The following is a 23,459-nucleotide window of genomic DNA, read 5'->3' as shown; positions in this document are numbered from 1 at the left end:
AACATAAGCAACTGCACAAAACATCAGCAACAGACAAGGCCACTTTGTGACCATGAGAGCTCCTGACAAAAATAAGATCACTCCGTGCTCGCTTCAGCAATACATATACTAAAATTGGAATGATACAGAGAAGGTTGGCATGACCTCTGTGCAAGAATGACACAAATTCATGAAACGTTCCATTTTTAATAATATTATTCCATATCATGTGTGAACACAGACAAAATATGAACATTGTCCAAGCCACAAAATACCAACTCCCCATCCATCCTAGCTAATAAGAGTGACTGCCGATTTAGCAAGTAAAGCTCTAACCTGGCTTCCTTCCTCTCACTTTCTAGATAAGATGCCCAATTACAGAATGAATTCCACTTCCTGACAGCATCCAATTCAGACCAAAGTCCCGCTTCCTTGAATCCTTTCCCAAATCACCGCACACAGCTTAAATCCTGTAAGTCCTTTTTGACACTCTCCTACAGAGACATCCACAGTTTCCGATTGTGTGTGCTCTCTCTCATCGCAGTGAGTAACACCAATTTGTTCAATTCCAGTTGTGTTCCTGGAGATCTACGTGGCATTCATGTTGCTATGCTGTGTCTCCCTACAATGGAAAACTAAAAATAAATCTACTCAACATATCAATTTGTAATTCAAATGATTCCACCCAAATGGAAAGCCCCTATTCTTCAACAGACTTCAATCATCAAGAAACCAAAACATTAATTTGTAGTAATCAGATTCATTGAAATTATCCCCTTGTGCTATTTCCATGGCCTGGAAAAGACCCAGTCAGAACCTTCACCTGGTAGCGAGTTTGCAGTAACTACAGAAAGTTCAACTCAATGTTCCTTCAAATAAGAAGAACCTGTGGTAAAACAGACAGCTCGAAGCTTATACTCTATTTTTCTTCCTTTCTTTCTTTTTTGAGATGGAGTCTGGCTCTGGCACCAAGGCTGGAGTGCAGTGGCACGATCTCAGCTCACTGCAACATCTACCTCCCAGGTTCAAGCGATTCCCTTGCCTCAGCCTCCCAGGTAGCTGGGATTACAGGCGCCCACCATCATGTCCGGCTAATTTTTGTATTTTCAGTAGAGACAGGGTTTCACCATATTGCCCAGGCTGGTCATGAACTCCTGACCTCAACTGATCCACCTGCGTTGGCCTCCCAAAGTACTGAGATTACAGGTGTCACCCACTGTGCCTGGCCAATTTTTCTCCCTTTCTTTTTTTCCTGCTTTTTTTGTTCTTCTTATTCCTCCTCTCCCTTTTTTGCCTTCTCCCTTGCTAAACTTCCAACTTTTCGGTGGTTCCTGAGCTTCATTCGCTCAGAGCTACTTTAAGTGGGACACTCTTGGACTAAGTTCATAAATCAGATTCTTAAATCACATCTGTCATTCACAGGCAGCTCTTGCAGCTATACTGCCTGCCATATTTTCTTCTACTCTTTACCTGCTTAAAAAGGACCACAGCTTGCCTCATTTTCTCAAGAAAAAGTAATAGGCCTTCTCAGATGCTCTAATAGATGAAAGCAAGAGACAATTCAATTTCTATTCTAATTTCTACTTTTGCCCTTTTTCTCCTCTCCTGATCCACTGGCTGCATTCAAAAGTAAACTTCTAGAGACAGTGCCCTTGCTTTTATTGTCTAAATCAAAGGCATAACTCTCAAGATGGGAAAACAGAAGGAAAATTATAAGGCAGGTACTTTAGGACAAGTAATGCCTTCAGATGCTTTTCCTCCTCACTCAAAATAAGCATTGATGCCAAAATTATAACTATACTTGGCTGGGTGCGGTGGCTCATGCCTGTAATCCCAGCACTTTGGGAGGCCGAGGCAGGCAGATCACTAGGTCAAGAGATCGAGACCATCTGGCCAACATGGTGAAACCCCGTCTCCAGTAAAAATACAAAAATTAGCTGGGTGTGGTGGCACACGCCTGTAGTTCCAGCTACTCGGGGGACTGAGGCAAGAGAATCGCTTGAACCCAGGAGGTAGAGGTTGCAGTGAGCCAAGATCGCACCACTGCACTCCAGCCTGGCAACAGAGCACGACTCTGTCTCAAAAAAAAATTATAATTATACAATTCTTGAGAATAAGAACCTTAATATCTTTGGAATCTCTGGTTCCTATCTAAACACCTAGGGCAAAAGCAAATGATAAATAAACATTGTATGAATGATTTAATTACTCATCTATGCAAAAAAAAAAAAAAAATGTAGCATACATTAACCAAATAGGAGAAAAATTCGTAAGATGGACAAGAAAAAAGGTGATATGAACCAAAAACAAAGGGTCATTGTGAGCATTGTGTTTTTTTTAGGGCTTGCAAAGAATCACCTTGGAACTTGAGTCATAAAGAAACAAGCAATAAATTAGGAGTCAGGTCACCCAGGTTTTCAGAAGATCTGAAACTTGTTTGTTCTATACTGTTTCTGTTTTAGTTTTGTTTTGTTTTTCTTTTTTTAAATAAACTTGGAGGCAGGCTCAGTGGCTCACATCTGTAATCTCAATGCTTTGAGAGGCCAAGGCAGGAAGGTCACTTGAGTCCGGGAGTTTGAGACCAGCCTGGGCAACATAGAAAGACCCCGCCTCCACACATACAAAACAATTTTAATTAGGGGGCTTCGTGGCTAATATTACTTCAAAAGAACTTTTACATTGGTTACAGAATGTAACCAATTCATTAGTCTCTCCTAGGCATTGGTCACCACATAGTGTGACATCATTTGGGTCAATATTACACCACACTCAGTTCTCAACAGGCTCAGGTGAGCTTAAGAGTTTGATTTTTTTTCTAGTGTACCATTTTATTCCTCCTCATTTTCTTTTTCTTTCTTTCTTTTTTTTTTTCCTAGACAAAATCTCAATCTGTCGCCCAGGCTGGAGTGCAGAGGCATGATCTCGGCTCACTGCAACTTCCATCTCCCAGATTCAAATGATTCTTCTGCCTCAGCCTTCTGAGTAGCTGGGACGACAGGCGCATGCCACTATGACTGGCTAATTTTTATATTTTTAGTAGAGACGGGTTTTTGCCATGTTGGCTAGGCAGGTCTTGAACTCCTGACCTCAAATGATCTGCCCACCTCAGCCTCTGAAAGTGCTAGGATTACAGGCGTGAGCCCCTGCACCCAGCCCTCATTTTCTTTTCTATATATATTTTTAGTTACATTCTTAGTGGCTACTGCTCTTGATATCCTACATTTATAACAATCTACTTTGAAAGGTTACCAACTTAGCTTCAATAACAAATAAAAACTCTGCTTCTATACAGATCTGCCCTCCTTTTCATTGTGAGTTCCTTGACATAGATTTATTTTATGCATTTACCTCTAAATCACATTGAAAACAAAGAATATATATGTGTGTGTGTGTGTATACATATATATTTATATATACTCAGCTGCCTTCTTCATTAAGCATTCCTCTGGTTTCTATACATTTCTTGTTAGATTCCACAGTTCCAAAAAAGTAGCGTCTGTCAGTTTTTCCCAGCTTAATGGTTGTTTCATTAGAGAGACTGATTATCTGAGTATCCTGCTCTGCCATTCTCCATGAAGTAATTTGTATATATGCTTTGTTGTCTTGCTTTTTTTTAATGTTTTAATTTTTATTTATTAATTTACTTTGAGATGGAGTTTTGCTCTTGTTATCCAGGCTGGAGTGCAATGGCACGATCTCAGCTCACTGCAACCTCTACCTCCAGGTTCCAGTGATTCTCCTGCCTCAGCCTCCTGAGTAGCTGGGATTACAGAGGCCCGCTACCATGCCCAACTAATTTTTGTGTTTTTAGTAGAGACGGGGTTTTGCCGTGTTGGCCAGACTGGTCTCAAACTCCTGACCTCAGGTGATCCAACTGCTTAGGCCTCCCAAAGTGCTGGGATTACAGGCGTGAGCCACAGCGCCCGGCTGCTGTTGCCTTGCTTTAAAAAAAAAAAAAAAACCAAAGCATTGGAAAATGTACTCATTATTGCATATAGCCAGAATTGAATTTATGGGTTTGTTTTGTTTTGCTTTGAGACAGGCTCTCACTTTATCACTCAGGCTGGAACACAGTGGTGCAATCTCAACTCACTGCGGCCTTGACCTTCCAAACACAAGTGATCCTCCCACCTCAGCCTCCCAAGTAGCTGGGACTCCAGGCACACACCACCATTCCCAGGTAATTTTTTGTATTTTCATAGAGACAGGGTTTTGCCATGTTGTCCAGGATGGATTCAAACTCCTGAGCTCAAGTGATCCTCCCACCTCAGCTTCCCAAAGTGCTAGGATTACAGATGTGACCCAAAGTAACCAACCAATTATGCCACTTTATACAACAAATGATGAATGAGAATTTGAGCTCCTTCATAGCCTTGTCAGAATTTGGCATTGCCAGGCTCTTTAATGCAGCCATTCTAGTGGATGTGGCTATTAGCAATTCTTGGATAAGTAATAGAAGAGCACCTTTACATAAGTGTGTTAACCACTTGGATATCCTCTTTTATAAAGTGCCTGTTCAAGTCTCTTACCATTTTTCTTCTTCTGGGTTGTTTGGTTTTTTTCTTAGTGATAAATAGCAGCCCTTTATATTTTCCAGAATGAGTCATCTGCTTTTTGTGCCCTTTCTAATACACTTTGATAAACAGGAGTTCTTGATTTTCAGTTCAATGTATCAGTATTTTCCGTTATACCCAGTACTGCTTAAGGGCTGAAATATTGCAGAAATCAGATTGGCCATGAATTAATCATTGTAGAAGTTAGGTGATAAATACATGAGGGCACATTACATTATTAAAGACTTTGGTACATATTTGAGATTTTCTATAATAAAAAGTGTTATTATTTTTAATCCAAGGGATAACTTAAGACAGAACCAATGAGATAAGCAGGAACAGAATAATAGAAGTAGAGACAGAAGGAGGAAGGAGAAGGTGATAAGAAATGAAACATATGAATTTGGAGATTTAGAAATGGAATCTATGACTTGAACACACATCAGGAGTTTTTCACTTGGCAATCTTATTATATGATCCAAAGAAACTACAACAAAAGTTAAATACATAGAAAAAAAATTAGGTCAAAACTGATAAACTCGGAAAGCAGAGGACTGAGTGGGCATACAACTCAAAACTTTCAAGAGAGAGTTGGGTTAAAAGTGGCTAGTGACTAGGTGCAGTGGCTCATGCCTGTAATTCTTTGGAGGCCAAAATGGGTGGATCACTGGATACCAGCTTGGCAAATATGGTGAAACCCTGTCTCTTCTAAAAATACAAAAAATTAGCCTGGCATGGTGGCACCTGCCTGTAATCCCAGCTATTCATGAGGCTGAGGCAGGAGAATCGCTTGAATCTAGGAGTTGGAGGTTGCAGTGAGCCAAGACTCTCTCTCAAAAAAAAAAAAAAAAAAAAAAACAAGCAAGACTCTCTAAAAAAAATTTTAAAAAGTGGCTAGTGACCTACTTACTGGCCATATGAGACAAAGACAATTAAATGATACTTTTTTTTTTTGAGATGGAGTCTCACTCTGTTGCCCAGGCTGGAGTGCAGTGGCACGATCTCGGCTCACTGCAAGCTCCACTCCCCGGGTTCACGCCATTCTCCTGCCTCAGCCTCCTGAGTAGCTGGGACTACAGGCACCCGCCACCACGCCCGGCTAATTTTTTTTGTATTTTTAGTAGAGACAGGGTTTCACAGTGTTTGCCAGGATGGTCTCGATCTCCTGACCTCGTGATCCACCTGCCTCGGCCTCCCAAAGTGCTGGGATTACAGGCGTGAGCCACTGCGCCTGGCCTAAATGATACATTTTGAGTTAACCTGAATTACCGCCAATTTTCTTTTAACTACAAAGGCTAGGAAATGAGATGTCCTAGTTAAGCCAATTTCATATGCGTAAATACCATACATTTAGAAAACAATCACTTATTAAAGTAGTAAACAGAACTCTCCTGGAGCCACTTCATCCTATTGTAGAGCATTTGGTGGCTTTCCTCAGCATGAATCTGTAGAATATTTTTGGAAGAGAAAGTTTTTGAGTCTCTACCATTCACATCATTTCATATTATTATTCCAAATGCATGACTTTCTTTTACAAGCAAAATAAGGATCTTCCAAAGATATGAACTATTCTGGGTCACTCATGTTTTCCAGCCAGGAAAGCAGCTACAGAAATGAAAAAGCAGGACACTGTTATCAGACTTGGGGTTAAATAATCATAATGAAAGACCACTCCTTAATCACTCCATGGCACATGAGCCTCTCTAGACAGCTGAATTTACTTAAATCTGTCAAAAACATGGCTGATTTTGGAACCAAGTTGCAGGTTATTATGGTACAAAATTCCAGTGGACATTTAGCAAGCTTAACCCAAATAAAGATGACAGTTCAGGCTATAGTAGGGCTATTAAATTTGTCATTATAACTTCTAGCCAAGTATTTGTCAACTACATATTCATCTGAACAAAACCATATGCATTTATAAGATGTCAGCCTCCTAAGTGTAGAGACATATATAGCCCAAAAATCATCCCAAGAACAACTCAGTAATTCTCCTGCTGCAAAATTTAAGGACAGAGCCAACTCAGGGACACAGGAAGGTTTTCCGCAGCCTCTGGGGCAGAACTTCCAAGCTGCCTAGGAACAAGTCATTTTCTTCTATCTATTGTCTCAAGAATGCTGAGGTGCAGGCAGAAGGGAAGAAGGCAGTGGCAGAATCAGATGGTTTGCAAATATGTATCATAAGGCACTCATTTCTGCTCTTGTCTGCTATCTTCCTTTCCACCCTTAGGTATTTATTTTAACCTAGTTTGATCTGTGTCAATGCAATGGAGGCAAGGATGAATAAAAAATACTGACGATGGGGTGGGCGCAGTGGCTCACGCCTGTAATCCCAGCACTTTGGGGGCCGAGGTGGGTGGATCACAAGGTCAGGAGTTTGAGACCAACCTGGCCAAATGGTGAAACCTCAACTCTACTAAAAATACAAAAATTAGCCGGGCGTGGTGGTGTGCACCCGTAATCCCAGCTGTTCAGGAAGCTGAGCCGGGAGAATCGCTTGAAACCGGAAGGCAGAGGTAACAGTGAGCTGAGATTGTGCCACTGCACTCCCGCCTGGGCGAAAGAGCAAAACTCCTTCTCGTTGTTGAACTCTTGTTTCTCTGGGTCCATTTTTCTCATGTGGTTCAACAGAGGGACTTTTTATTTAGAACCAGGCCCTCCCAATCAAATAACCTTAAAGAGTGGTACAGGAATCTGCCATTATTCCCACATTATGCCAGTTCATGCTTCACTTAGTCTTCTGGTTCACTGTAATTCTCTGCCAGGTTCCAAGGTGATTTCCTTGGCTAAAGCCAAACCTCAGCTGCACTCCAGCCCTGTGACAGAACACAAACCATAAAGTCCTTCATCCCGCTGGACAAAGTCTACTTCAACATATGGCCCATGACAGACAATAGCTCTCCATTACAGGAATTACTTTCTAGTAGACTGCAAGTATTACCAACAGACTTGAGAGAAACCCACAGGCTAGATTCCCATCAATGATATTTCTAACATTATTGGAAATGTAGGACTTTCTAACATTATTGTAAATGGGAATAATATATATTATAATAATATAGACATACTAATAATATAATAAAATATTTAGAAAATTTATAAATTTATAAAATAATATATAATATAAATTATAAAATTTGTAAAATAATTTATATGAATTTTATCATTTATAAATATAGATTTGTATTTATAATTTATTATTAAAATAATTTATAAATTTATAAAATGATATATAATAATACTGATGTGGACAATATTCCATCAGTAGTATCAGTAATATTTCCAAGGAAAGAGGTTTCCTGAAGTTATTACTTGTATCAGATACCTTGGCTAGGTCAAGATGCCCCTTGGGCACCACTCCACACCTGCTCAGCCTCACCTGTTTCTCTTTGCGTCCATTGCTGTTGGGACTAGTACTGTGTAGGAGTTGACCAGCAGGTGCAACCTAACAGCACCCAGACCAGGGCCCCCACTGCCAGCAGTGGTAGGGTAGTTGACACATGGGAACCAGCTTAGTGTTCCCAGATGATGATAACTATTAAATTATCATCTTTCCAATAATCCCCATAGAGTATTAATATTTTAATCATTAATACTCTACAGGACAAACATTTGATCATGGGAAAAATGGATCCAGTGGATAAAGGCATCCCCTCTGTTCTTTCCCTGGGCTTATGACTTCAAGACACATCTCAGGCAGCCCCACAAGATTGGACACAGGAGCTGTGCCCAGCTCAACAAAACAGCTCTGTAATCGACTCTCTTTCCTTCCTTGCTTTCACTCCCATCCTTCACTCCTGCTCCTAGGTCATATACTAAAATAAAGCATGTGAAGTATGACCTTAAGCCTTAATTATGTGGCCGTGTATCAGCTTTTCAGAGAACCCAGGCTAAAATACTAGTCTATCAGCAGTCTCAGTGTGATGGTGAGTAAATACTACATTGATTTCCCAACCTTTGAACGTTTTATATGATAGAAATATAAACTCTACTAAGCCTTCTCAAATTCCAATTCCATCACATCATCTGCCTGAACAACAAACTACAACTTCAGGGCCGGGCGCGGTGGCTCAAGCCTGTAATCCCAGCTCTTTGGGAGGCCGAGATGGGCGGATCACGAGGTCAGGAGTTCAAGACCATCCTGGCTAACACGGTGAAACCCCGTCTCTACTAAAAAATACAAAAAGCTAGCCGGGCGAGGTGGCTGGCGCCTGTAGTCCCAGCTACTCGGGAGGCTGAGGCAGGAGAATGGCGTAAACCCAGGAGGCGGAGCTTGCAGTGAGCTGAGATCCGGCCACTGCACTCCAGCCCGGGCGACAGCGAGACTCGGTCTCAAAAAAAAAAACAAAAAACAAACTACAACTTCTTCTGCCATCATTTCGACTCCTCAGCTGTTCCCTTTCCATTTCTACTTTATTAACGTTTATTGGAAAGTCCCCGTGGGGTTACATTCAAGGCTGTCCATCCTCTCCCTCCTTCCCTGCCCTTCATCAACTATATCCCCTCCCTCAGATCCAAGCTTCCCTATTGCTATTACTCCACATGTAAGGTGCTCATTCTGCCCCCAGGACTTCCATTCATTAACTATCCCTACTTAGGTTGCCTCCCATCACACCATTACTCCACCTCCCTTCAATAGCAAGATGTTGATGAACATGGTATACAACTGGCACTGTCAAATCTCCTTTACAAGCCAGATGTGGTTCTGTGCTCCTGTAGTCTCAGCTACTCAGGAGGCTGAGGCAGGAGGATTTCTTGAGCCCCGGAGTTCAAGGTCAGCCTGAGCAACATAACAAGACCTCATGTCTTAAAAAAAAAATTCCCCTTTACAGAGAAAAAGAGAAAAACTGTACAACTGTTACTTTGCTGTAATAAGACTGCTATTTTAAAAGGATGTCCCAGCCTAGGAAACATGGAAAAAACCCATCTCTACCAAAAAATTAAAAATTAGTTGGGCATGGTGGCATATGCCTATAGTCCCAATACTCAAGAGGTTAAGTAAGGCCTGAGGGTTGCTTGAGCCCAGGAGGTCGAGGCTACAGTGAACCATGATCACACCACTGTGCTCCAGCCTGGATGACAGAGTGAGACCCTGTCTCAAAAGAAAAAAAACAACAACAAAACAGGATGTCATTTGGAACTTAGATATTTTCAAAAAATATGTGTTTGTAATGGTTTTTACCATCATCGTAGAATATTACCTACACATCATTTGGCAATTGAGGAAGTTGCTTTTTCCTTTTCTGTGGATATTTTGTCTCCACCCACAACTGAACTAGGACTTTGTTTCTTTTCCTCTTTTCTACTCACAACCTCAGATCATCAATCCAGTCTGCACATCTAGAGTTGTGCATCACACAAGAAGGTACTTGCTCAGTGTGTTGGGAAGTGTGCAGGAGACCCAGCCACAGCTAAGGCCAAACAGGCATCAGAAAAGCTGGCCTGGTCCCTCTTCCAACCACTGTTCTAGGATTCCATGTTCATCTCTCATCACTTGTGGGGATAAATAGTTGCTAATAAGATGAAACCATAACTCTGACTTTTAAGCCATAGGAAACATTTTCCAGACACACATATGCACACATATGTATTTAGGTATGTGTGCATGAAATGTATATTTTTTTCCTACCACTTTCCTGGAGGCAAAGGCGGTGCCTGTGGACTAAACTCAGCTTTGTAGCCATTTAACAGTTGCCTTAAGTGGGAATTTTATAAAAACATCTAATCAAGGCCTGGTGCAGTGGCTCCTGCCTGCAATCCCAGTGCTTTGAGGGGCCGAGGCAGAAGGATTGCTTGAAGCCAGGAGTTTAAGACCACCCTGAACAACATAGCAAGACCCATCTCTACAAAAAAAAAAACCCTAAAAATTTTAAAAATCAAAATTTTAAAAATCTAATGATATTTACTAATTCTTCCCACTCCCTACTTGCCTGTCTCCTGTCATGTAAAGGCTGCCTCCTCTCTTCCAATTGTTTAAGCTCCAAAGCTGGAATCCTCCCCAATATCTCTTTCATACATCATGCCCATTCCATTAGCAAGTCCTATGAGCTCTACCTTCAAAGAGACCTAAATATGACAGTTCTCACCATCCTGGTCCAAACCACCATTATCCTTCCCCTGAACTATATTTGAATCACTTTCTAAATATTTTCATTGCCTCTACCCTCACCTCTGTTTTAGCCCATTCTCAACACAGCAGCTTATACAATCTTATTAAAACAAAAGGCAGGCCAGGTGCCGTGACTCATGCCAGTAATCCCAGCACTTTGAAAGACCAGGGCAGGAGAATTGCTTGAGCCCAAGAGTTTGAGACCAGCCTGGGCAACAAAGCAAGAACCCATCTCTACAAAAATAAAATAAAAATAAAAAATTAGCCAGGCATGGTGGCATGCACCTGTAGTCTCAGTTATTTGGGAGGCTGAGGCTGGTGGACTGCTTGAGCCCAGGAGTTTGAGGCTGCAGTAAGCTATGATCACACCACTGCACTCCAGCCTGGGCAACAGAGCAAGACTCTGTCTTTAAAAAAACAAAACAAATTCACTGGGCAAGATGGCCGAATAAGACCAACTCCAGTTTGCAGCTCCCAGTTAGACCAACACAGAAGGTGAGTGATTTCTTCGTTTCCAACTGAGCCTCCTCTGGTAATACCCAAGCAAACAGTGTCTGCAGTGGACCTCCAGCAAACTCCAGAAGACCTGCAGAAGAGGGTCCTAGAAACAGAAGGCAATAACATCAACATCAGCAAAAGATGCCCACGCAAAAACATCATCCAAAGGTCATCATCAAAGATCAAAAGTAGATAAATCCACGAAGATGAGGAAAACCAGCACAAAAATGCTGAAAATCCAAAAAACCAGAATGCCTCTTCTCCTCCAAAGGATCACAACTCCTCGCCACCAAGGGAACAAAACTGGAGGGAGAATGAGTTTGATGAATTGACATAAGTAGGATTCAGAAGGTAGGTAATAACAAACTCCTCTGAGCTAAAGGAGCATGTTCTAATGCAATGCAAGGAGGCTAAGAACCTTGATAAAAAGTTACAGGAACTGCTAATTAGAATAACCACTTTAGAGAAGAAGATAAATTGCCTAGTTGAGAACATAAATGACCTGATGGAGCTGAGGAAACACAGCATGAGAACTTCGTAAAGCATACACAAGTATCAATAGTCAAATCGATCAAGTGGAAGAAAGGATATCTGAGATTGAAAATCAACTTAATGAAATAAAATGTGAAGACAAGATTAGAGAAAAAGAATGAAAAGGAATGAACAAAGCCTCCAAGAAATATGAAACTATGTGAAAAGACCAAATTTACAATTGATTGTGTACGTGAAAATGATGGAGAGAATGGAACCAAGTTTGAAAACACACTTTAGGATATTATCCAGGAGAAATTCCCCAAACTAGCAAGACAGGCCAACATGCAAATTCAGGAAATACAGAGAACACCACAAAGATACTCCTTGAGAGGAGCAACCCTAAGACACATAGTCATCAGATTTACTAAGGTTGAAACAAAGGAAAAAATGTTTAAGGGCAGCCAGAGAGAAAGGTCAGGTTACCCACAAAGGGAAGCCCATCAGACTAACAGTGGATCTCTCTGCAGAAACCCTACAAGCCACAAGACAGTGGGGGCCAATATTCAACATTCCTAAAGAAAAGAATTTTCAACCCAGAATTTCATATCCTGCCAAACTAAGCTTCATAAGCAAAGAAGAAATAAAATCCTTTACAGATAAGCAAATGCCGAGGGATTTTGTCACCACCAGACCTGCCTTACAAGAGCTCCTGAAGGAAGCACTAAATATGGAAAGGAAAAACCAGTACCAGTCACTGCAAAAACACACCAAAATATAAAGACCAACGACACTATGAAGAAACTGCATCAACTAATGTGCAAAATAACCAGCTAGCATCATGATGACAGGATCAAATTCACACATAACAATATTAACCTTAAATGTAAATGGGCAGCTGGGCGTTGTGGCTCATGCCTGTAATCCCAGTACTTTGGGGGGCTGAGGCAGGCAGATTGCCTGAGATCAGGAGTTCAAGACCAGCATGACCAACATAGTGAAAACTCATCTCTACTAAAAATACAAAAATTAGCCAGGTGTGGTGGCGGGCACCTGTAATCCCAGCTACTCAGGAGGCTGAGGCAGGAGAATGGCATGAACCTGGGAGGCGGAGGTTGCAGTGAGCCGAGACCGGGCCATTGCACTCCAGCCTGGGCAACAAGAGCAAAACTCCATCTCAAAAAAAAAAAAAAAAGTAAATGGGCTAAATGCCCCAATTAAAAGACAGAGACTGGCAAATTAGATAAAGAGTCAAGACCTGTCAGTGTGCTGTATTCATGAGACCCATCTCACGTGCAAAGACACACAGGCTCAAAATAAATGGATGAAGGAAGATTTACCAAGCAAATGGAAACAAAACAAAAAAAAAAGCAGGGGTTGCAATCCTAGTCTCTGATAAAACAGACATTAAACCAACAAAAATCAAAAGAGACAAAGAAGGGCGTTACATAATGGTAAGGGGATCAATGCAACAAGAAGCACTAACTATCCTAAATATATATGCACCCAATACAGGAGCACCCAGATTCATAAAGCAAGTCCTTAGAGACCTACAAAGAGATTTAGACTCCCACACAATAACAGTGGGGGACTTTAACACCCCACTGTCAATATTGCAGATCAATGAAACAGAAAATTAACAAGGATATCCAGGACTTGAACTCAGCTCTGGGCCAAGCGGACCTAACAGACATCTACAGAACTCCCACCTCAAATCAACAGAATATACATTCCTCTCAACACCACATCGCACTTTTTCTAAAATTGACCACATAATTGGAAATAAAACACTCCTCAGCAAATGTAAAAGAACAGAAATCTTTTGTTTGTTAACAGAAATAACAAACAGGCAATCAAATTAGACCACAGTGCAATCAAATTAGAACTCAGGATTAAGAAACTCACTCAAAACCACACAACTACATGGAAACTGAACAACCTGCTCCTGAATTGGGTAAATAACAAAATTAAGGCAGAAATAAATAAGTTCTTTGAAACCAATGAGAACAAAGACACAATGTACCAGAATCTCTGGGACACAGCTAAACCAGTGTTTAGAGGGAAATTTATAGCACTAAATGCCCACATGAGAAAGCAGGAAAGATCTAAAATTGACACCCTAACATCACAAATAAAAGAACTAGAGACGCAAGAGCAAACAAACTCAAAAGCTAGCAAAAGACAAGAAATAACTAACATCAGAGCAGAACTGAAGGAGATAGAGACATGAAGGACCCTTCAAAAACATCGATGAATCCAGGAACTGCTTTTTTGAAAAGATTAACAAAATAGAGAGACTGCTAGCCAGACTAAGAAGAAAAGAGAGAAGAATCAAATAAACAAAATAAAAAATGATAAAGGGGATATCACCACTGATCCCACCAAAATATAAACTACCATCAGAGAATACTATACACACCTCTATGCAAATAAACTAGAAAATCTAGAAGAAATGGATAAATTCCTGGACACATACACCCTACCAGTACTAAACCAGGAAGGAGCTGAATCCTCGAATGGATGAAAAACAAGTTCTGAAATTGAGGCAGTAATTAATAGGCTACCAACCAAAAAAAAAAAGCCCAGGACCAGACAGATTCATAGCTGAATTCTACCAGAGGTACAAAGAGGAGCTGTTACCATTCCTTCTGAAACTATTCCAAACAGTAGAAAAAAAGGGGCTCCTCCCTAACTCATTTTATGAGGCCAACATCATCCTCATACCAAAACCTGGCAGAGACACAACAAAAAAAGAAAATTTCAGGCCAATATCCCTGATAAACATTGATGCAAAAATCCTCAATAAAATACTGGCAAACCGAATCCGGCAGCACATTAAAAAGTTTATTCACCTTGATCAAGTCAGCTTCATCCCTGGGATACAAGGCTGGTTCAACATACACAAATCAATAAACATAATACATCACATAAACAGAACCAATGACAAAAACCACCTGATTATCTCAATAGATGCAGAAAAGGCCTTCGATAAAATTCAACACCCCTTCATGTTAAAAACACTCAATAAACTAGGCATTGATGGAACTTATCTCAAAATAGTAAGAGCTATTTTTGACAAACCCATAGCCAATATCATACTGAATGGGCAAAAGCTGGAAGCATTCCCTTTGAAAACCAGCAAAAGACAAGGATGCCCTCTCTCACCACTCCTATTCAACACATTATTGGAAGTTCTGGCCAGGGCAATCAGGCAAGAGAAAGAATTAAAGGGTATTCAAATAGGAAGAGAGGAAGTTAAATTGTCTCTGTTTTCAGATGACGTGATTGTATATTTAGAAAACCCCATCTTCTCAGCCCAAAAACTCCTTAAACTGATAAGCAACTTCGGCAGTCTCAGAATACAAAATAAATCTGCAAAAATCACAAGCACTTCTATACACCAATAATAGACAGTCAAATCATGAGTGAACTCCCATTCACAATTGCTACAAAGAGAATAAAATACCTAGGAATACAACTTACAAGGGATGTGAAGGACCTCTTCAAGGAGAACTACCAACCACTGCTCAGGGAGATAGGAGAGGACACAAACAAATGGAAAAACATTCCATGCTCATAGATAGGAAGAATCAATATTGTGAAAATGGCCATACTCCCCAAAGTAATTTATAGATTCAATGCTATTCCCATCAAGCTACCATTAACTGTCTTCTCAGAGTTAGAAAAAACTATTTTAAATTTCATATGGAACCAAAAAATGAGCCCATATAGCCAAGACAATCCTAAGCAAAAAGAAGCAAGCTTGAGGCATCACGCTACCTGACTTCAAGCTATATTACAAGCCTACAGTAACCAAAACAGCATGGTACTGGTACCAAACAGATATATAGACCAATGGAACAGAACAAAGAACTCAGAAATAACACCACACCTCTACAGTCATCTGATCTTTGACAAACCTGACAAAAACAAGCAGTGGGGAAAGGATTCCCTTTTTAATAAATGATCTTGGGAAAACTGACTAGCCATATGCAGAAAACTGAAACTGGACCCCTTCCTTACACCTTATACAAAAATTAATTCAAGAGGGATTAAAGACTTAAACATAAGACCTAAAACCATAAAAAACCTAAAAGAAAACCTAGGCAATACCATTCAGGACATAGGCGTGGGCAAAGATTTCATGACTAAAACACCAAAAGCAGTTGCAACAGAAGCCAAAATTGGCAAATGGAATCTAATTAAACTAAAGAGCTTTGCACAGCAAAAGAAACTATCATCAGAGTGAACAAGCAACCTACAGAATGGGAGAAAAATTTTGCAATCTATCTGACAAAGGGCTAATATCCAGATCTACAAGGAACTTAAACAAATTTACAACAGAAAAACAAACAATCCCATCGAAAAGTGGGCAAAGGATATGAACAGACACTTCTCAAAAGAAGACATTTATGCAGCCAACAAACATATGAAAAAAAGCACATCATCACTGGTCATTAGAGAAATGCAAATCAAAACCACAATGAGATACCATCTCATGCCAGTTAGAATGGTGATCACTAAAAAGTCAGGAAACAACAGATCCTGGAGAGGATGTGGAGAAATAAGAAAGCTTTTACACTGTTGGTGGGAATATAAATTAGTTCAACCATTGTGGAAGACTGTGTGGCGATTCTTCAGGGATCTAGAACCAGAAATACCATTTGACTCAGCAATCCCATTACTGGGTATCTAGCCAAAGGATTGTAAGTCATTCTACTATAAAGACACATATGCCAGCACCAGGCATGGTGGTTCATGCCTGTAATCTCAGCACTTTGGGAGGCGGGGCAGATGGATCACGAGGTCAGGAGATCAAGACCATCCTGGCCAACATGGTGAAACCCCGTCTCTACTAAAAATACAAAAATTAGCTGAGTATGGTGGTACATGCCTGTAATCCCACCTACTCAGGAGGCTGAGGCAGGAGAATTGCCTGAACCAGAGAGTTATAGGTTGCAGCAAGCCGAGATCTTGTCACTGCACTCCAGCCTGGTGACAGAGGGAGACTCCATCTAAAAAAAAAAAAAAAGGCACATGCACACGTACGTTTATTGCAGCACTATTCATTCACAATAGCAAAGACTTGGAACCAACCCAAATGCCCATCAATGATAGACTGAATAAAGAAAATGTGGCACATATACACAATGGAATACTATGCAGCCATAAAAAAAGAATAATTTAACATCCTTTGCAGAGACATGGATGAAGTTGGAAACTATCATTCTCAGCAAACTAACACAGGAACAGAAAACCAAACACTGCATGTTCTCACTCATAAGTATGAGTTGACAATGAGAACACATGAACACAGGGAGGGGAACATCACACACTGGGGCCTGTCTAGGGGATGGGGGCAAGGGGAGGGATAGCATTCAGAGAAATACCTAAGTAGATGATGGGTTGATGGGTGCAGGGAACCACCATGGCACATGTATACCTATGTAACAAACCTGTGTGTTCTGCACATGTATCCCAGAACTTGAAGTATAATAATAATAAATATATATCTATAGTCAGCTTATGTCACTCCTCTGCTCAAAGCCTGAAAAACAATGGCCCTCAACTCATATAAAGTAAGAGCCAAAGTCCATTAGACATTCTACAAGCCTGTAAAGTTAGGAGCTGGTCCCAAGACAACTCTCACTTCTGACACCAATTGCAAGTTCTGGGGTCCCCAAGACCAGCCTCAATTTTTGATAACTCATTGAAAATATTCACAGAGCTCACTGACAGCTATTATACCCTTGGTTATGGTTTCTTACAGGGAAAGGATACAGATTAAATTCACCAAGAGAAGACACGCATGGGGCCAAGTGCAAGAGAGTCCCACACGTGGAGCTCCCAGGGGTCCTTTCCCAGTGGAACAACAGATAGCACTGACTTCTCCTAGCCATAATGCATAATAGTGCACACAGAGTATGGCCAACCAGGAAAGGTCATCTGAGCCTTGGTGGCCAGAGATTTTCTTGGGGCTCACTACATAGATATGGTCGACTGTCTTCATGGCTGATGTTTTGTTTTCCTCCAGAAATCAAAACTTTCTCCAGAAATCAAGCTGATATGACATGACGTAAGGTCCCCATCATATTGTTTCACAATCCAGTGTACCCCAAGGCCCCAAGGTAAAAAAAAAACAAAAAACAAAACCACTTTTACCAGGCAAGACATTGCAAGGCCACAGAGATCACCTCCCAGGAGCACAAAGCCAAGGCCAGACCTCTCTTTGGGTAAGATTAACCCTTTACTACACAAGGCCCTGTGAGGTCAGGCTTTCTGTGGCCTCGTTGGCCAACATTCCCCCATTTTCTCTTTTCAAAGTTATCGCTTTTAAACCAATCCCAGAGGGTTGACAAGAATTGCATGCCGTGGTTCTGGACAAAAATATAATTACAATCAAAGATTCATCAGGCTGCACTCAGGCCGATTTCCTTGTTGCTGAAAGTCAGCTGGCACCAGATCCTTCCCGTTTGCATCCTCATTGTTCCTATAGACAGTATCTCTAACATTAAAATCATAATGCATTTGGTTAAGGATTGCTTAAGATGTTTTTTGGACCCCAAATTCTAGCAGCCAGCTTGAAGACCCCCACAGAGGAACAGGGTGAGCCTGAGAACACAGCTTCTTCATCTCCCTGTCTCGTGACTTCACCCTTCACTCTTCTACCAATCAACAATCTCCACACTTCAACCCACTCCAAAACCTTTGAAAACCCTAACTTCCAAACTCCTTGGGGAGACAGACTTGAGATTTCCTCCCATTTCCTCATTCAGTGACCCTAGAATTGAACCCCTTTCTCTGCTGCAACCTGGCGACATGCTGTGTGCATGGGCCAATGAACTTATCAGTCTTACAACTTCTCTCCAGCCACACCAGCCTCCTTGCTAGTCCTATACATTCAGGAAACCCCAATTAGGGCTTTCGTACTTGCCGTTCCCTCTGAGTGCCACCCCTATTCCACCTCTGCATACATGGGCTCCTCCAGATCTTCCAGGTTTCTGCTCAGGGTTCCCCTGCTAGCCAGCCCCTTCCCCATCACTCTACTGAAAATAGTGACCCCACTCGCACACACCAGCCTTCCCAAGCTGCTCTCAACTTCATGTTCTCCGTGCCACTTAGCATTGCCAGTTAAGCATTTGTTTGCCATCCATCTCATCCATGTAGGGCAGGAAAAATAATTTTCTCCTCCACCCTTCCTGAGTTCTTAGCTGGGCTTCTCTGTAACAAAAGACAGATTAACAAGAGAAAAACAAACAGTAGTTTAATAGCATATATACCTCTTGTATCCAAGGGAGATAAATCAGAGACATGAATAATCTCTAGAATAGATCTCAAAGGGGTAATTTAAACTAGAAAGAAAGGAAGAGTAGGGAAAGACCCAGTTAAGATGAGATGGCCAGAAAAATCATCATAAAACAAAGGTATGTTCTCTCCAGTCTGCAGACTGAAGTCCCTGCTTTCTCTGCCAAGAGACTTCTCTGATTCAGTCATCCTTCTCTTCCTAGTGCAGAGGAAGACACACTTACAAATGGAGATTTCCTTTGTAGATGTAAATTTATCTTCCAGAAGGCTAACATTTCAGGGCTTCTCCTGTGTCTGCAGTTTCTCAGAATAATCAAATCAACATAATCCTTTAAGCCAAAGAGGTATATTTGGGGATGGCATATGCTAATCTCCCACAGTCATAGTTTGGGGTGGCCTGTCCTAAGCCCCCTCACGCAGGACGCTGTCAACTTCGGCTGGCTAGGATTCTCCCTCACCTGATTGTTCACCACTCTGTTTGAGCATCTAGAACAGTGCTCAGCACAGAGTAGATGCTCAATAAATATTAAGTGAATGAATGATTCTAGATCCCTCTGAAAGACAAATGAGGAACTAGCTGCCATACGGGGTGAGGAAACAGCTCCTCCATGAGTTGCCTTTGTCTCTGTTGGACATTCATCAGATAAAATCCATTTTAAGTGCTTAAGAAAGAAGTACTGTAACTTGATTTTATACTGAACTTACTTCCTGGTGGAGATTGACCGTCTTTGGAGCGTGGAAGTCTCTGGTTCCCGGTGGATATTGTTCTTTTCTCTTCTCTTTCATTTACCTGCTGGTGATTTTCCAGTGAATTATAAATGATGCCAGTGTTTGACAGCTGGGAGAACTGAGCTGGAGGATCTGTCAGGTCCTGACCAGTTCTGAAAGTCCAGATCTAAGTGCACAAACAATTCCTCTTGTACTTTTCCCCTTTCCACTGTCACTCTGCTTTCTTCCTCCTTTCCCGGTCGGGGCTGCCCTCTGACATCTCCCTGAAGCAGTCCCTGGAGCCCCATCTAAGGCATGGGAGAAAGGGGCCGGTCTCACCCCTGCTTCATTGTGTCCGAGGACCTCTAAGAGGGAGACACAGCTGATAACCACTCTGCTCTGTGGAAGCCACTTTTGTGGTCCCACAGGAAAATTATGAGGTCACAGAGCCGGGACTCTGAGGCCCTTTGCCACCCACTGTCCTCACTGCCTGCTGGGTCTCTCCCAGATCCTAGGGCAGCCACTGACTGCCACCACCACAGCCCCCTCACCTCCACTCTGACGGCAAAACTGCCCCCTGCCAATCCCGCTCCTCCCCGCTTAAAACCTCACCTATCGCAGAAGCTGACATCAGCCAGTGTGAGGCAAAGATGAGCTGAGTCACAAAGTCATGGCTGGGCACCATGGCTCACACCTGTAATCCCAGCACTTCGGGAGGCTGAGGTGGGAGGATAACTTGAGACCAGGAGTTTGAGACCAGCCTGGACTTGCGAGACCCCCATCTCTATTTTAATTATTTAAAAAAGAAAGAAAAAAAAAGTCAGAAGGCCTGCATCACAGCCAAGTGCCAAACCTCCTCAGAAGGCTTATGCTCTTACCCTCCACAGGTTCATTGAAGTATAATTAACAAATAAGGCCACGTGCAGTGGCTCACGTCTGTAATCCCAACATTTTGGGGAGCCAAGGTGGGAGGATCACTGGAAGTCAAGAGTTTGAGACCAGCCTGGGCAATATAGTGAGACCTCATCTCTACATAAAATACAAAAATTGGCTGGCTGTGGTGATGCACACCTTAGCCATTCAGGAGCCTGGGGAGAAGGATCACTTGAGGCCAGGGGCTCAAGGCTGCAGTAAGCTGTGACGGCACCACTGCACTCCAGCCTGGGCGACAGAATGGGACCCATGTTTCTAAAAGAGCAACAAAAAAGCTATATAGTTAAGATACACAACATAATGTTTTGATATATGTATACACTGTGAAATGATTATCACAATTAAGCTAATTAGCATATCCATTGCTTCACAGCTACCTTTGTATGGTGTGTGGTGTGTGGTGGGGGGGAGGGGGTGAGATAACTTAAGAGCTAACCTCTTAGCAAATTTCAGACATAGAATACATTATTATTAATCCTATAGTCACCATGCTGTACCTTGGATCTGCAGAACTTATTCATCTTATAACTGAAAGTTTGTGCCCCTTAACCGACAACTCCTCATTTCCTCTAACTTTCCATTGGTCTGACCTCTGGTAACAACCCCCTACTCTCTGTTTCTATGAGTTTGACTTCTTTAGATTCCACATATAAGTGACATCAGCATTTGTCTCTCTGTGCCTGTCTTATTTCACTTCACAAAATGTCCTCCAGGTTCAATGTTGTCACAAATGACAAGACTTCTTTCTTTTAAAGATTAAATAATAGGCCAGGCATGGTGGTTCACGCCTGTAATTCCAGCACTTTGGGAAGCCAAGGCAGGCTGATCATTTGAAGTCAGGAGTTCGAGACCAGCCTGGCCAACATGGTGAAACGCAGTCTCTACTAAAATTACAAAAATTAGGCAGGCGTGGTGGCGTGCCCCTGTAGTCTCAGCTACTCAGAGGCTGAAGCACAAGAATTGCTTGTACCTGGGAGGAGGTTGCAGTGAGCCAAGATCATGCCACTGCACTCCAGTCTGTGTGACAGAGTGAAACGCTGTCTCAAAAAAATTAATTGAGCCAGGCGTGATGGCTCATGTCTGTATCCCCAGCACTTTGGGAGGCTGAAGTGGGTGGATCACAAGGTCAGGAGTTCGAAACCAGCCTGGCCAACATGGTGAAACCCTGTCTCTACTAAAAATACAAAAATTAGCCAGGCATGGTGGTGTGCACCTGTAGTCCCAGCTACTTGGGAGGCGGAGGCAGGAGAATCACTTGAACCCAGGAGGCAGAGGTTGCAGTGAGCCGAGATGATGTCACTGACTCCAGCCTGGGTGACAGAATGAGACTCCATCTCAAAACATAATAATAGGAATAATAATAATAAAGTAATTAATACTTCATAATGTGTGTTCATGGCATTTTCTTTATCCACTCATCCATTGAGGGACATGTAGGTTGTTTTTATCATGGCTATTGTGAATAACGTTGCAATGAACTTGGAAGTGCAGATATCTCTTTGAGATAGTGATTTTCTTTCTTTTGGATATATACTCAGATTTGAGATTGCTGGATCATATGGGTGTTTTATTTTGAGTGTTTTGAGGAACCTCCATACTGTTTTCCATCATGGCTGTACTAATTGACATTCCCATCAAGACTGTGCAAGTTTCCCTTTCCCACACATTCTTGCCAATGCTGATCTTTGTCTTTTTGGTGATAGTCACCCTAACATGTTTAGGTGACAGTTCACTCTGGTTTTGATTTGCATTTTCCTGATGGTTAGTGATATTAATTAAGCACATTTCATGTACTTGTTGGCCATTTGTATGAATTCTTTGGGGAAATGTTTTTACCCACTTTTTCATGGTGTTATTTGTTTTTAGGCTTCTGAACTGTCTGAGTTCCTTATATATTGTGGCTATTCACCTCCTATCAAATGGATAATTTGCAAATATTTTCTCCCATTCCATACGTTGCCTTTTCACTTCAATGATTGTTTTCTTTGTTGTGTAGGAAAATTCATACCCTTTAAAAGCCCAAAGGATTAACCTAGAACTCAAAAATTCTTCACCCTGGCTGCACTTGGGCAGCTTTTTAAAAACTCTGATGCGTAGGCCTGGTCCAGACCATCAGAAGCACAAATCAGGGGCAGAGAGGGGTATGGGGCGGGGTATGGGCGTCAGGTCTGGTATTGTCTAAGCTCCCCAGAGGAGTCCAATTTACAGCCCAGGTGAGAACCCTGACTACTGCCACAAAGAAGCATCTATGACAGGCTCTCTGGGATTCCTGGGGATACAGCCACCTCCACCTATGAAGGATGAATGCTCTTGTTCATGACTGCAGTAAACCCCTTGTGCCCCCAAACTGTCCTCCACTCTACATCTTGGCACCTCTGCTCTACCTAGTAGACTAAGGGGCAATATAATGGTAAGGAGGCTCCAAGCAATATCGTTTCAGATATCTGAGAGGACTCTAAGCCAGGAGGTGTCACTTGTTGTTTGTCCTTTACTAACCCCCCACAAACTCCTCCACACCCACCACCCCACACCTCACCTCTCTTTGCGCAGGAGAATCTGGGCCTGCTGTCTTGGTGGTAAAATGAGGTTGAAAACCATCTGAGTGGTGACACTAATCAGCCTCTCTGTGTGTCTGTGTGAGCATCAGCAGCATCTTCGCACGTGACACCAGGAAGTCCCGTCACCTGAATGGCCCTGTGTTCATCAGTGCTGCTTCGGTGAACCAAAAATTAAAGCCCAGACAACTCTCAGAACTCTTAGAGACATCAAATTATCCAAAGCATCATACAGGAGAAAATGGCGCCCAGAGCAGTAGCTCATGCCTGTAATCCCAGCACTTCGGGAGGCCAAGGTGGGAGGGTCACCTGAGGTCAGGAGTTCGAGACCAGCCTGTCCAACATGGT

The 23,459-nt window shown here is 42.0% G+C and overlaps 1 long non-coding RNA gene and 1 other non-coding gene across 3 annotated transcripts; one reads left to right on the top strand and one right to left on the bottom strand.

Annotated features, from left to right (window-relative positions):
• Positions 1 to 84: 84 nt before the first annotated feature.
• On the top strand, positions 85 to 189 carry LOC117082879. Its single transcript, XR_004436808.1, has one exon. It is a non-coding gene; the product is annotated as a U6 spliceosomal RNA (small nuclear RNA).
• Positions 189 to 20,015, bottom strand: LOC117082569. Of its 2 annotated transcripts, XR_004436676.1 has the most exons (4): positions 19,706 to 20,015; positions 18,686 to 18,831; positions 7,206 to 7,348; positions 189 to 601 (listed from the first exon to the last, which is right to left on the bottom strand). It is a non-coding gene; the product is annotated as an uncharacterized LOC117082569 (long non-coding RNA). The 2 variants fall into 2 exon arrangements; XR_004436677.1 differs by lacking the exon at positions 7,206 to 7,348.
• Positions 20,016 to 23,459: the final 3,444 nt, after the last annotated feature.

Source organism: Trachypithecus francoisi, unplaced genomic scaffold (assembly GCF_009764315.1).
Source record: "Trachypithecus francoisi isolate TF-2019V2 unplaced genomic scaffold, Tfra_2.0 Lachesis_group9, whole genome shotgun sequence".
Lineage (NCBI taxonomy): Eukaryota > Metazoa > Chordata > Mammalia > Primates > Cercopithecidae > Trachypithecus > Trachypithecus francoisi.
The sequence above is the reverse complement of the archived record's forward strand: the minus strand, read 5'-3'. Positions and strand labels throughout refer to the sequence as shown.